Source organism: Podarcis pityusensis (genome assembly GCF_964106645.2).
Source record: "Podarcis pityusensis genome assembly, chromosome: 15".
Classification (NCBI taxonomy): domain Eukaryota; kingdom Metazoa; phylum Chordata; class Lepidosauria; order Squamata; family Lacertidae; genus Podarcis; species Podarcis pityusensis.
Genome location: NC_138040.1, coordinates 7,294,978 through 7,309,747, shown reverse-complemented (window position 1 = coordinate 7,309,747; position 14,770 = coordinate 7,294,978). Strand labels below are relative to the sequence as shown.

The 14,770-nt window shown below is 46.8% G+C and overlaps 1 long non-coding RNA gene across 1 annotated transcript in view; it reads left to right on the top strand.

Annotated features, from left to right (window-relative positions):
- LOC308464175 overlaps window positions 1-14,284 on the top strand; it is a 38,073-nt gene extending 23,789 nt beyond the window's left edge. The window contains exons 2-3 of the long non-coding RNA XR_013979920.1: window positions 877-1,017; window positions 11,368-14,284. This is a non-coding gene — a long non-coding RNA (uncharacterized lncRNA). The remainder of the gene's footprint in view (window positions 1-876; window positions 1,018-11,367) is intronic.
- Window positions 14,285-14,770: the final 486 nt, after the last annotated feature.

The following is a 14,770-nucleotide window of genomic DNA, read 5'->3' as shown; positions in this document are numbered from 1 at the left end:
GGAGCAACAAGAAGTCATTTTTTCCCCTAGCTGTGCCTCCCTCCTTTGTAGTTATAGAAGTTGCAATAGGTCACAAAGCAAAGCTGAGTGCGTTGAAAAGCACTTATTTCCACAAAGCACAAAATTAGCCAAAGAAATTAATTGGCCACTAGTTTAGGACTAGGCCAGTTTGTGAGATGGCCTAGAAATGGTTAAGTAGTCTAAATGGAACCCTCATGCTCAGGAGAAGTCTACCTTGTGAGTAGGGATGGGGGGAAATGTCCTTCAGTCCACATTTCAAGGTGAATTTACCTAATTTGTCCTTTCTGAAACAATACGCAAACCAAAACACAACTATCCTTGGAAGTCTGCATCATTGCAAATTTCGCAGTTCAGTTTTCTAGGCAAGTAATGTGCACATAAATGCATCTACAATAATAATAATAATTTATTATTTATACCCTGCCCATCTGGCTGAGTTTCCCCAGCCACTCTGGGCAGCTACAAGGGGAAAGTGTGTTTAAAATGCATATATTTGGTTTAAAAATCACACGCCAAAATTAGGGGGGAAATTGCATAGGGAAACATGTATACTGGGAGGGAAAAAAACACTCCAATGCGGATTAATTTTCAGAAGGACTGTTATTCTTAAATGCAAACTGATGTGGAAATGTGGAGAGCCAAGCTTACGACTGGGAAAATAAGAGAAACCAACACTGACCTATGCGCTCATCCCTCCAGATGGGAAGATAGCTCAGTTGGCAGAGCACGAGACTCTTAATCTGAGGGTGATGAGTTCAAGCCCCGCATTGGGCAAAAGATTCCTGGACTGCAGGGGGTTGGACTAGATGACCCTCGGGGTCCCTTCCAACTCTACAATTCTGTTCTCCCTCTAAGTCCCAGGTGCTGAAGGCAGCAGAAAAAAGGGCAAAGAGTTCCCTAGGACAAGGCCAGCTGAACTTTGGAGATGTGTGGGATCATCAAAAGTGTCCCCTCAGATGACCTCGGTGACTGAGATGGAGTCAGGCGACCCTCAAGGTACTTCCGGCCTTGCTTGTTCCGTGCTTCGTGAAGTAACACAAGAACCTTGAACCTGGCTGGTAGTGAATTCTCAGCTGGCTCAGCCTCTCTGAGCAGCAGGTAGCCTGTTCCTGGAAGCAGCCTGGCCACTGCCTTGTTTTCCCCACCCTGTCCTAGCCACACAGTTACAGAGACACATGCTGTTGTCTGTCCTCTGCCAAAGAAAAGTACAGTCCGTGGGAGGTTTAAGGACGCACGGAGGATCTTTGATCCCTTGCAGATTAGTCCTAACACCTGCAACTTGAAAGGCACATTTGGAAGATCTTACGCCGCGTCTCCCAAGGAATGAGTGGTACCAGTGCTTCCCACAGGCCTTGGTATGACGGACATCACTCCTGCAAATACCATATTTTTTGCTCTATAAGACGCAGTTTTCCCCTCCTAAAAAGTAAGGGGAAATGTGTGTGCATCTTATGGAGCGAATGCAGGCTGCATGGCTTCAGCAAAAGCAACACGAAGCCTCCGGAGTGTAGCAGGAGCTCCCGCTGCGCTCCGAAGGCTTAGCGTTGCTTTCGCTGAAGCCAGGAGAGCAAGAGGGGTCGGTGCGCACTGATCCCTCTTGCTCTCCTGGCTTTGCTTCGCTGGAGAGGCGCTGCGCAGCTTTCCCTCTCTGTGCAGCCCCCCTTCAGTGAAGCCGGAGGAGAAATGGAAGGGGCTCCGCTTCTCCTGCCGCTTCGCTGAAGGGGCGCTGCCACGGAGAGGGAGAGAATTTTTTTCTTCTTGTTCTCCTCCTCTAAAACTAGGTGCATCTTATGGTCGGGTGCGTCTTATAGAGCGAAAAATACGGTATGTGCCCAAGGAGGAGAACTGGCCCAAAGCATTGGGAAGTAACAGCTGAGAAGACTGCCTGGGGCATTTTTGTCGTGCGTGATGCTCAAAGTTCCTTACCAGCGCTGTCTTTAGCATCTGCGCCGCCGGGGTGCAAAGCTCCGCCCAGCGCCCCCAGATTTAGTTTAGCCCCCAAATTAACTTTTATTATGCTTAGGTCAGACACCACACACACGCCTTATCTTTTGTTTACGAAAGAAGGGAGGAAAAAGAAACAGACTTCCTTATTTGCACATTTATTTACAATACACTTATACTTAAGTATACAACAACACCACCACACTTAAACTTAAAAGTATTGTTTAGGCACCTACTTAGGAGAAACATTGGTCGTGTGAAAGGAGCTGCTGACCCTGCTGCCGCATAGCAGCTCAATACAGTACGTAACATAATATTTTGATGTAAGAGTTAATTTCGCATGTACAGCGCTGGTGCGGCGCATCTTTGGTAAATGAGAGCACAAAGTTAAAAGTCCTTTGGTGAAACAGTAGGTATACATTTCGGTAATACCTAGGTATATATGTATTTTGTTTTTCTAGCTTGATCAAAATTATTATTATTTCATAACAGGTAGATAGTTAAGAGCTTAGGCGGCTTCAGCGGTGGGCACCTGGTGCCCCCCAGAATTTGGCGGCCAGGTGCCCCACACCCCTTGCCCTCATGGGTAAAGACGGCCCTGTTCCTTACAGTCTGGAAAGTGACGAGTCTGGATGTATAATGTAGTATAGGATCTGAAATAATTCTTAACCACCCTTTATCAAAAGATTCCAGGGCAGTGTCTGAAAGCGTGATTTAAGATTGTTTCACACAACATATCAAGGCTATTGAGAAGCAACCAATAAGCAAAACAAACAAAACCCCGTATTTACTCCAATCTAATGCTCACCTTTTTTTGCCAACTTATGTTGCAAAAATTAAGGTGTGCATTAGATTCAATGGCACATTTACATCCACCAGCAAATACTTTTTGGGTTTCAAGGTTCTGAAAAATGAGATGCGCATTAGATTTGATGGTGCATTAGGCTCAAGTAATTATGTTAAATAACTCCCACCAAAAGCTAGAAACGAAATAAAACAATTCCAAAAGTTATCTAGGATCTAAAATGCTCCTGTTCATCTGCCTTGTGAGTATCTCAGTTCATAGGCTGGGGCAAATGCTTTCCTAATGACTGGATTGTATATTTTGATGGCACCAGCTTGAGCCTTTTATTGGCTTGGCAAAACATAGGCTTGCAGTTTCACACTGGGCATTTTTGTGTTCGTAATACAATGGCTGCATTCACACACAATTCTAACCTATAGTTTGTTTTCAGCATGGTTTGTTCTGGGCACCCTGAGTCATTATGAATATCACATAACATCCTATTTCTCTAAACCTTGGTTTATTTGTTGCTGCCTTGGCCTCATGACTTTGTGGCTTGATGAGTGCCTGGAATGGAATGGTGGAACAAACCGTGGTTAAGCGAGGCTATTGAGTTCAAATGTAATACCAAACCAAAGGTGAAACAAGCCACGGTTTGTGAGCCAACAACAAATTATGGCTTTACATCATGGCTTTGTGCTGGAAAACAAACCATAGTTTTACTAAACAAACCATGGTTTACCTTTATGTGTGACCGGGCGAATAGCTCCATAGAACAATAGGATAGCAGAATAACATTTGGAACACATCTTCATGACACCATTCTGTACCGCAGGTTAGAACCCCAACTTAAACCCTGCACTCATTTTCAAGCCATCAGCAACGCAGGAGACAATACAGGGCACAGAGGGGGAGGTTGCCAGGCTGACAACGGGCAATGATGTAAGCGGAAGTTGCACTTCAGCGATGGCAGCAGCGAGGGGAGCATCCCGTTGCCTATCCATGGCTACTGCTGCCAGCCTCCTCCCTTGGGCAGCTGGTAGTGGCTGCTGGAGAGCAGGCGAGGAAGAAGAGAGGCCATGGTGCCAAGGCCCAGCCCTGCATGATGCGCTGGCTCCGAGGAGCAGGCAGGGACAGGGCCATCCTGGGGGGAAATAAAGGGGAGCAGAGCAGAGCACAAGGAGTCTTGATTTTTTAAAAAGTGCTTTGTGCATCCACATCTAATCTTGTCCTCTTCTTAAAAAAAAAAAAATTCCATTTTTTGCATTACTTTTTGTAAATCTTACCAAAAAATAAAATAAAATCGGGATTAATTAAGGGGTTTTCTCAGGACGCTGGAGGGTGTGTGTGCTGTGTCCTATTTGTGTACGTGGCGGTGGCATTTGCCCTTCTTCTGATAGGAAATGCTTGCGGGGGGAGCACCAGGGAAGAGATGGCATACAAACCAAATCAATAAGGATAAGTATAGGTGTTAAAAGAGCCCCCAACTCTCCACCCCCCCTCGCTTGTCTCATGGGCCCAAAGAGAGCGCCCCAATGCCCCTTCCATCGCTTCCCCCTTTGCAAAGGGACAACCTGTTCCCCTTACTCCCACCTGCCTGAACCTACTGCAGCAATTCAGACTGTAAATATTAGGAGTAGGACGTCCTTAGTGCAAGTGGAAACAACTCTGAGCAATTCCTGTGCAGTTGATTGAGCTTGGAGGCCAAAAGTATATTAAAAAAAATTAAAAAAATAAGTGACTTCTTTCATGCCGGTTCCTTTCTTTACTTTCCTTCTTTCTATCTTTTTTTTTTTAAAAAAAAAGCCAAAACCACAGCTTCCCCATCAGCCAGAGGCTGGGGGATCAAATACAGGTCATATTTAGCAAAGGTGGAGATGAAACACGTTTAAAGGAGCTGGCGAATATGACATCACTGCTTGTAAGTGTGTGTGTGTGTGTGTGTGTGTGTGTGTGTGTGTAGGCTGGAGAAAGTGAGGAGGGGGAAGGGGCTCCGTCCTCAACCAAAGGAGTCAGAATCCCATGGAGACGTTTTTTTAATGGCCCTGTTTGTGAAAAACACCTCTCACCCACAGACCGAGAGGTCGGAGTGCAGTTTGTTGAATGCACTGATGCATTCAAAATAAATTGTAAAATAGAACCTTTGTTTTCTTTCCTTCAGAAAAAAAAAATCAAAAAAATCACATACAGTGGTACTTCGGGTTACAGACGCTTCAGGTTACAGACTCCACTAACCCAGAAATAGTACCTCAGGTTAGGAACTTTGCTTCAGGATGACAACAGAAATCGTGGCGGCAGCGGGAGGCCCCATTAGCTAAAGTGGTACCTCAGGTTAAGAACAGTTTCAGGTTAAGAACGGACCTCCAGAACGAATTAAGTTCTTAACCCGAGGTACCACTGTATTCGTTCTTGAGGCACTTCCACACCACTTGTTTAATGAGCATTCATCCCAGTTTGCTTTTAGGGAGATCAGATGGTGCTGGCTCTTTAAAGAGTACCCATTCTGATTTGTTGGTGGGGACTTTAGAGGACAGTCGCTTCATAGCAAGTGTTAGCCCACACATTCCAAAGTGTTTTCACTTTCCACATCACAAGAAGTCCAATCTTTTTGACCTGGATTGGCAGGGATGTGATTGAATCGGGATGAGCCCTTCATCACTCTGTCACAGGTAGACAGAAACGAGCAAGGGATTCTAAATTTCTCTTTCGAGTTCGGAATTGATTTTTCGCCTTCCCTGCCACAAAAATAAAATTAAGTTATAGGGGTTTTTTGTGCGTTTTTTAGGGGCTGTTCCACATTGACCACATTCCACATTTCACATTTGCAAGGGCTAATGGGAAGCCAGAGTCTGTGCTTACTATTACACCCAGTGGCTGCAAGTGACAATTCTGATGCTCTGGATTTAACACGTATATTACCCAGTGGTGGATGGTGCCCACTGGGGACTAGATGGGGTGGAAGACAGGGAGCCCAACAGTGGGTGGAGCTAGGGTGAGTGACAGCCAGAGTCAGAACCAATGACAGGCAGAGCCAACTAATTTTAGTTTCTGTCCCACCCTCTCCTTGGATGAGGGCAGCACAGTAAAGAGGAGGAGGAAGGTGGCAGCAGTGCCATCCCTGGGCTGGCTAAGCAAGTAAGAAGGCGGGTGGCAGGGAACAGATTGAAGCTGGTGAGGCAGCTCCCCATATACCCAAGCAGACCAACCTCCTCTGGCATTGTTGCTGTTTAGTCATTTAGTCATGTCCGACTCTTCGTGACCCCATGGACCAGAGCACGCCAGGCCCTCCTGTCTTCCACTGCCTCCCACAGTTTGGTCAAACTCATGCTGGTAGCTTCGAGAACACTGTCCAACCATCTCGTCCTCTGTTGTCCCCTTCTCCTTGTGCCCTCCATCTTTCCCAGCATCAGGGACTTTTCCAGGGAGTCTTCTCTTCTCATGAGGTGGCCAAAGTATTGGAGCCTCAGCTTCAGGAACTGTCCTTCCAGTGAGCACTCAGGGCTGATTTCCTTAAGAGTAGATAGGTTTGATCTTCTTGCAGTCCATGGGACTCTCAAGAGTCTCCTCCAGCACCATAATTCAAAATCATCAATTCTTCGGCGATCAGCCTTCTTTATGGTCCAGCTCTCACTTCCACACATCACTACTGGGAAAACCATAGCTTTAACTATATGGACCTTTGTTGGCAAGGTGATGTCTCTGCTTTTTAAGATGCTGTTTAGGTTTGTCATTGCTTTTCTCCCAAGAAGCAGGCGTCTTTTAATTTTGTGACTGCTGTCACCATCTGCAGTGATCATGGAGCCCAAGAAAGTAAAATCTCTCACTGCCTCCATTTCTTCCCCTTCTATTTGCCAGGAGGTGATGGGCCCAGTGGCCATGATCTTCGTTTTTTTGATGTTGAGCTTCAGACCATATTATGCGTTCTCCTCTTTCACCCTTGGCATTACCTTCATTTATTTCAAAATGTGCCAAGTCAGCCCTGCTGCATTTCAGGGGCTCCTCCTGCTCATTCTGCTGCTCATTCATCTGATCCAAAGTTCTATCCTGTGGGTGTTCCCCCCCCCCAAATAAAGTAGAGAAATGTGGAATTGTAGAGCTGGAGGGGAACCCCCAGGGCCATCTAGTCCACCCCCTGCAGTGCAGGAAGCACTGCAAATAATGAGGAGTCTGATAGCTCAGTCAGTAAAGTGTGAGACTCTTAATCTCAGGGTCGTGGGTTCAAGCCCCATGTTGGGCAAAAGATTCCTGCGGGTTGGACTAGATGATCTTCGGGGGGCCCTTCCAACTCTGCAATTCTGTGACTAGGATTCTATCCCTCAGAGGAACATATGTTCGCTCTTAGGAACATAGCAGGTGTGTGGGAGGGGCGGATTCAATTCAGTTCACATTTAAAGCCGAGCAAAACGAGAGGTAAATTGAAATGCAGCCCTCCTTCGAGGCCTGCAGTTCTCCAGGCAAGCAACACGTACAAAAGCACCCATGCTAAAGTGTGCCTATAAATGCATTTGTTGGTGAAAGCAACACAATGCATTATATCAGGAGAAATTGCTTTGCAAAAATGTGTACATTAGGGGGAAAAACACGTATAGGAGAAATTTGCACCTAAATGCTGGAGAATTTTCATGAGAATGTTCTTTTTAAAAAAAGGCACACTGAGGTGGAAAGGTGGAGAACTGGATTTCAGGTTGGAAAAATGAGAATTTGGGAGAAATTGAAATGGGTAAAATCGCCCATCCCTCGAACACCAGAAACTGCCTTATACCAAGTCAGACCATTTGTCCATTAGCTTGGTATTGTCTACACAGACTGGCAGCAGCTCTCCAGGGTTTCAGGCAGCAGTCTTTCCCCAGCTCTACTTTGAGATGCCATTGGGGAGCAAACCTGGATCCTTCTGCATGCGCAGCAGGTGTCCTCCACCTGACAGTGTCAGGATTGCTTTCAATAACAGTAGCTCCTCTGCCCATCCCCACCTGTCCCTTCCCACGACCGATTCCCAATGGGACAGAATTCTTGAGCCTGAAACTTCTGAGAAACGGTGTGTTGTCCGAGGCCCTGAGGAACCCAGCAACCCTGGGCAAGCAGAATGGCCGCGATCTTCATCTGAGAAGAATTAATGAGGCATGTAGGATAGTAACGGGTGGAGAGATGGGGGGGGGGGAGAGAAAACACCCAAGCAAGTCTCCCGCAATTCCCTCTGGACATCCTGCCAGAGGAGCGATGGGTCTGGCGAGAAGGGGGCCGAGGGGCAGTGGTGGGGAATGGCAGTAAGGGAAGGAGAACAATATCGCCTCAATTAGCACGGTGTTTCCAAAAGTGTGGAGAGCGGCCAAGGCCCGGCTTACTGACTGTGACAGAACATTATTACAATCAAACGGGCATGGAATTTGCTCAAAGGCCAAGCTGAGGCGTTCCTTCACAGATGGCTGACTTCTTGCACCACAGAATCTCTGCCGACCCACCAGCTCAGGTCGCCTGGTGCAGGGATCTTTAGAGTCTCAAAATCCTAGGTAGCTCAGGCCAGGGATTGTCAGGATCCTGCCCAACCCGAAACCCAGAGAGACCTCGATGTCAAAGACCAGTTGCTGGAAATTCCAAGTGAGGAGATTTGCTGATTCACTCAGCTGCTGCATGCGGCCTTCCCATGGTTGGCCACTGTGAGAACAGGATGCTGGGATTGGTGACACATTGGCCTGATCCAGCAGGCTCTTTTGTTGTTGTTTAGTCTTTTAGCCGTGTCCGACTCTTCGTGACCCCCTGGACCAGAGCACGCCAGGCACTCCTGTCTTCCACTGCCTCCCACAGTTTGGTCAAACTCATGCTGGTAGCTTCGAGAACACTGTCCAACCATCTCGTCCTCTGTTGTCCCCTTCTCCTTGTGCCCTCCATCTTTCCCAACATCAGGGTCTTTTCCAGGGAGTCTTCTCTTCTCATGAGGTGGCCAAAGTATTGGAGCCTCAGCTTCAGGATCTGTCCTTCCAGTAAGCACTCAGGGCTGATTTCCTTAAGAATCGATAGGTTTGATCTTCTTGCAGTCCATGGGACTCTCAAGAGTCTCCTCCAGCACCATAGCTGGCTCTTTTATGTTTATTTTATTTCAGGCATCCCCAAACTCGGCCCTCCAGATGTTTTGGGACTACAACTCCCATCATCCCTAGCTAACAGGACCAGTGGTCAGGGATGGTGGGAACTGTAGTCCCAAAACATCTGGAGGGCTGAGTTTGGGGGTGCCTGTTTTATTTGATTTATCGGATTTATATACTGCCCTTCATCGAAAGATCTCAGGCTGGTTCACAGAATAATAACACGAGACAAAAAGCAGAAATAACAGAAACAGCAAAACGATGACCCACAAACGCGTTTAAAAGGCTGTAGAATATTAATCGGCCTGGCTGAAGAGTAACAATTTTACCTCAGTATATATAAGGAAGTCACCAGGCAAGCCACTGCAGAAAAGGCCCTTCTCATGTTTCTCCCTCTGGGGCTCGCTTGGAGGAGGCACACAAAGAAGGGCATCTGATGATGATCACAGAGTCTGTGTTAATTTATATCGGGAGAGGCAGTCCTTGAGGTGTTGTGGTTCTTAAATAAGAGGCATGGGACCCTGTGGAGAACCCCAGGCAACCTCAAGTATCTAGTCACATTAGCCTCTAGCTTGCGGCACCCTCCTACTAGAATATCGTGAACCTGTCCTGATTCCTCCTCTTTGCCCCTTACAGACTTCAAGAGTGCAATGAGGCTTCTCCATTAGGGCAAATGGGGCACTGCCCCACCACCCTCGGTCTGCCCTCAGCCAGCCCCCACCTGCCTGCTCTTCTACGTACAACAGTCCAGGATGTGGCCCTGCCTGTCCGCTTCCTCCCCCCACTCTGCAGTCTTAATGTTGCCGTTTGTGGATCTTAGTACAGAATTGTAGAGTTGGAACTGAGACCCCAGCGGTCATTTAGTCCAACCCCCTGCAAGGCTGACATGGTCCATATTATGGGGAACGAACCTGCAGCCTTCATCTTTTCTGCTCTGTTTTTGTTTCCGCTCTGCTTTGGTCTTTCATATTTTGTGTGGTTCTCCACTCAGGGTTAAGGAGGGGTTAACATGCAGATGAAGGTGATTGTTGGGTGATGAAGGACTCTTGTGTGAGAGGCAGGGAAGGAAAGAGAAGAAAGGGATGCTCCCAGGCGAGAGCTGGGAGGATTCACTTTTCTCTGTGTGGGACAAGTGAAGGTGAAAGAGGACTTTGTCTTCTTTTCCCTTCCACTTTCCCCTTCATTTTAGTTTATTTTGTTTTTTTATGGTAATGTATTATGAAAAGCCTTAATTAAAATCTTACAAATTGGTATACGATCAGCACCACTCTCTAACCCAGGCATAGGCAAACTCCAGCCCTCCAGATGTTTTGGACTACAACTCCCATTATCCTTGACCACTGGCCCTGTTAGCTAGGGATGATGGGAATTGTAGTCCCAAACATCTGGAGGGCCGGCGTTTGCCTGTGCCTGCTCTAACCACTGGTTCAGAGGATGATGTGGACCAAAGCAGAATTAGCTGGTCCTTCCTATCATGGGCTTTTTCTCTCCTTCCTGCACTTCCGCCCTAACAGACCCAATGGGCACCAGTAGCCCCATGCAGAGGGGGTGCAGGCAGCCGGGTGCACTTGCCCCGGATCTCAGAGGGCAAAGTCAACTGGGGGACCCTGCTGGGGGGCTGCCAGACTTACGCTGTCATGGCAAGAACAAGACTCCCGCCCTGGGCCTCACACAGGCTCTGCCTGGACCTGGGCACCAGCCATGACTGCAAGAGTGAAGGCAGCAGTGGACCTTGTGGGAAGCCTTCTCCAAGGCAGCGTCCTCCAACTGTGGTCAGACTCCAGCTCCCATAAGCCCCTGCAAGCTTGAGCAATGGTCCAGGATGGTGGGAGTTGTAGTCCAGCAACATCTGAAAGAACTTCAGATGTTTTCGGACTACAGTTCCCAGAATCCCTCACTCATTTGCCATGCTGGCCAGGGGCTGGTGGGAGTTGGAGTCCAATAAACTGTGTGGAGGGTCACGACTTCCCAACTGTTAGATAAGAGAATCAGCTGCATACAATGACCCAGCAGATATGAGGAAGGGTTTCTCAAAACTCAAGCTGCTACCCTAAACACACTTCCTAGAGGCAGTAAAACCCTCTGAACTCAGAAGGCACTTCCTTCTGAGTAAAGATGTTTTATGATTGCAGGCAGTATGATTTTTTGATTTAAAAAAATTAAAATTAGGGGAGCCTTAGGGCCTTGCAGGCACTATCTGAAGACACCATGTTGGGAACCCCAGAGTAAAGTGTGGAATGGATAATTTTATTGGAATAATTTCATAAAATCATAGAATTTGAAGGGATTCTGAGGATCAACTAGTTCAACCCCCTGCAATGCAGGAATATGTATCAAACCTTGGGTGGATCTAAAAACAGGGGGGGGAACCACGTTATAAATAAGTTAGAAATTAGATCATTTTAACAACAAAATCTGTATGGAAAATCACTTTTTAAAATTTTCTGCTCTCTGGCACCATCTGGTGTTGCATATGTATAGCACATTCAAATCACTGTTTCTTTACTAATGTAGCTGAGTCCCTCATTTCCTTTCTAGATCAACGACTGGGTTCTGCCATATGGAGAAAATAGACAGAGGCACTCCATGCTCCTACTTTTGCTGGCAAAAGAACTATTGGAATGTCCTCAGGAACCCAGAAAAAAATGCTGAGCAGGCTCATATCCTGCTCCAGAGGGTAGGACCTGAACTTCCAGTTACAAGGAAGGAGATTCCAACTAAACATCAGGAAGAACTTGCTGATGGCTAGGGTTGCTGGACCGTGGGATGGACTACCTTGGAAGATGATGGACTCTCCTTCCTTGGAGGTTTTAAAGCAGAGGTTGGATGACCATCTGTCACGGATGCTTCAGCTGAGGTTCCTGCGGTGCAGGGGGTTGGACTAGATGACCCTTGGTGTCCCCTCCTACTCCACAGTTCTAGAACTCCATCTTTTGTGATGGCCTGAGAGCCTCTTAAAAGTTCCCCCAGACAACTTGTTTATTGGCTATTCATCCTGATTTCCTCGCACAAAGCATACAGAGATGTTAGATCATGCCTGATCTATATTGATGTGTGCCTTGCTCTTTTGCTCGGAAGCAAAAATCATTCAGTTAGTGTTCCCTTGGAGAAGGGTAGGGAATCTCAGGCCTGAGGGCTGAAGCTGGCTCTCTGGGCATCTCTTCTGGGTCCCTCAAGAAGAGGCTGGAGCCAGGCCACACCTCTCACTGGCTCTGCTTTGCCCCCTCCTCTAATGTGTCCTTCACATGTAATAATACCTATTGCTAGCCTGGATCGATAGGGTGGGTGTGTATATCTGTCTGACCACACCCACTTTTCCCAGGCCTGGCCCAGGTATTCGGCCCTTGGAATGCATCCCAAAAAGGAATGTGGCCCTCAGACTGTAAAATATTCCCCAAAATCCCCGCCTGAGAGGCTTGGATTAACTACCCCAATAAATACCCATCTATGTGAATCGGTCCTTGGCTGAGAGGTTAATACCTCAGTATTTGCAGACCCCAGACTGGTGCCGCACTGATCACACCCTCTGTCCCTTCTCCTCTGAGGTGGGAGACATGATGGCAATCATCAGTTTGCCTACCTTGATTAAAAGGGCCTTGTTCTTTCAGGGAAGGCTTTGATTTGATAATTGGATGAAAGAGAAACACTTCCGAAGTCTCCATTGTGCGATGCATCTTTTGTTCAGTTCTCCCTTTCCAGTCCGCTTAGCCAGAGAGGGGCGAATGACGTTTTAAACCTGACATTTCAGGACACTGAGCCAAAGCTGTCTGTAGCCAGGCCAAATGCCCAGACTGGTCAGATAGGGATGGCTCAAGATGCTTTGAGGTTGAAGAACAAGATGTTGCTGCACATTGCATATGGAGAAGCTAACTGGACTGGCAAGCAAATCTTGGACTGCGTACGCCCCATACATTTAAAGCACAAATAATCCTAAGAACTGCAAATTACCTCCACAATAGCCCTGTTTAGAGAAGCTTTTAATATTTGATGAATTATTGTATTTTAATATTTTGTTGGAAGCCACCCAGCCGGATGGGTGGAGTATAAATAAATTATTATTATTATTATTATTATTATTATTATTATTATTATTACCCTCCCCTGTACAGTGTTCCCCACCTGAGGCAGGCACCTCACTGCAGCTACTGCAGGGATGGTAAACATTCTCCACCCAAGGGCCACATTCTCTTCTGGGAAACCTTTTGGGGGCCACATGCCAGTGCTAGGTAGGGCCAGAGGCAAAAATGGGCAACAAATGTAAATTTTGCATTTGTATGGTGGGCTCATTTGTACAACCTCACTCACACCCACTCTCTCCTCCATCTAATTTCCTATTGGGTCTTCCCTTGTTCCACATCTGGTATTCCCCATCTCTTAGCCTAACCTCCCTCACAGGGTTGTTGTGAGGCTGAAATGGGAAGGAGAAGAACCATGCACACCACCCTGAAATCCTTGGAAGATAAAAGTGGTATATAAATGTAATAAGTAAATATTCAGAGGTATACTGTTCCTGCATCTGGAAGCCATTTCTAAACAGTATATATAAAATGCTGGGGATGTGGACCACGCAAAGAATAAGGTCAAAACTATTCGTGGAAATAGAAAGCTGTAAAATACCTGTTGAAATACATCAATATCCATAACACTTTAGAGTAGCAAAAATAAAACTAGATTGTTCCCTGACCCTAAGATCTCACAGTCTAAATGCTGACAGTGGGGCTGCAGACAACAAGAAGATAGGAGGGAGAAGAAAGAGAAAGCCACAGATAATGGACAATAGGGAATGGGGATGAAGCTGAGCTCCTGTTAATTGAAATTTTGTGACTAGTCTGCAAGATTTGGGGTTCTGCAGAACTCTTTGTTCTAGGAAACGCTATATAGACTCTGTATAACTTGACAGACTTCACTCCTGGAGGCATGCTCCACTGTCTCTCGAGAAAGACGAATGCCAACAACATTTGCCATATTTGTTGAGCTTTTTTGGGAATTCACCCCAAAAAGGCAAAGAGTGATACTCAAACACACACATACTGGTTCTGTTGGCAAAAACCCAGACATTTTGCCAACCTCGGACGTATGGCAACCTTACAGGCTGCATTTGATTCTATATAACTTGGAGTGAGCCCAACCATTTTTTAAAAAAATGCATTTCACTATTTCATGCCTATAAAAGAAAGATTTGCTCATATCTAATGCAAGAGTGGAGAACCTATGGCCCAGCAGGTGTTTCTGGATTCCAGCTCACATCATCTCTGACCATTGGTCATGCTTGCTGCTGGGGCTGATGGGAGTTGTAGTCCAACAACATCTGGAGAGCCACAGAGGACCCCAACCCACCCTGTCTACTCTGCTTTGGTTGGCACTCAGCAACCACCGCTGTCAGCCTGACCTCATTCATGTGCTAGATTTTGTTATTAGCAAATAATTTTCTAGTGCAATTAAAAGAAAAAGTTCTAAAAGAAAAAGAGTGGATCATCTATATCTTAAAGGTAAAGGGACCCTGACCATTAGGTCCAGTCGTGGCCGACTGGGGTTGCGGCGCTCATCTTCCTTTATTGGCTGAGGGAGCCGGTGTACAGCTTCCGGGTCATGTGGCCAGCATGACTAAGCTGCTTCTGGCGAACCAGAGCAGTTTACGGAAACGCCGTTTACCTTCCCGCCAGAGTGGTACCTATTTATCTACTTGTACTTTGACGTGCTTTCGAACTGCTAGGTTGGCAGGAGCAGGGACTGAGCAACGGGAGCTCATCCCATCACGGGGATTTGAACCGCCGACCTTCGAACCAGCAAGCCCTAGGCTCTGTGGTTTAACCCACAGCACCACCCGCGTCCCTATCTATATCTTATGTATGGTTAAATAACGCCTCTTGTTCTTGGATGGAGGATAGAGAGGGGTGTGTAGAAACCAGTCTAGTGTAGAAATGTAAAATTTACATTCTTA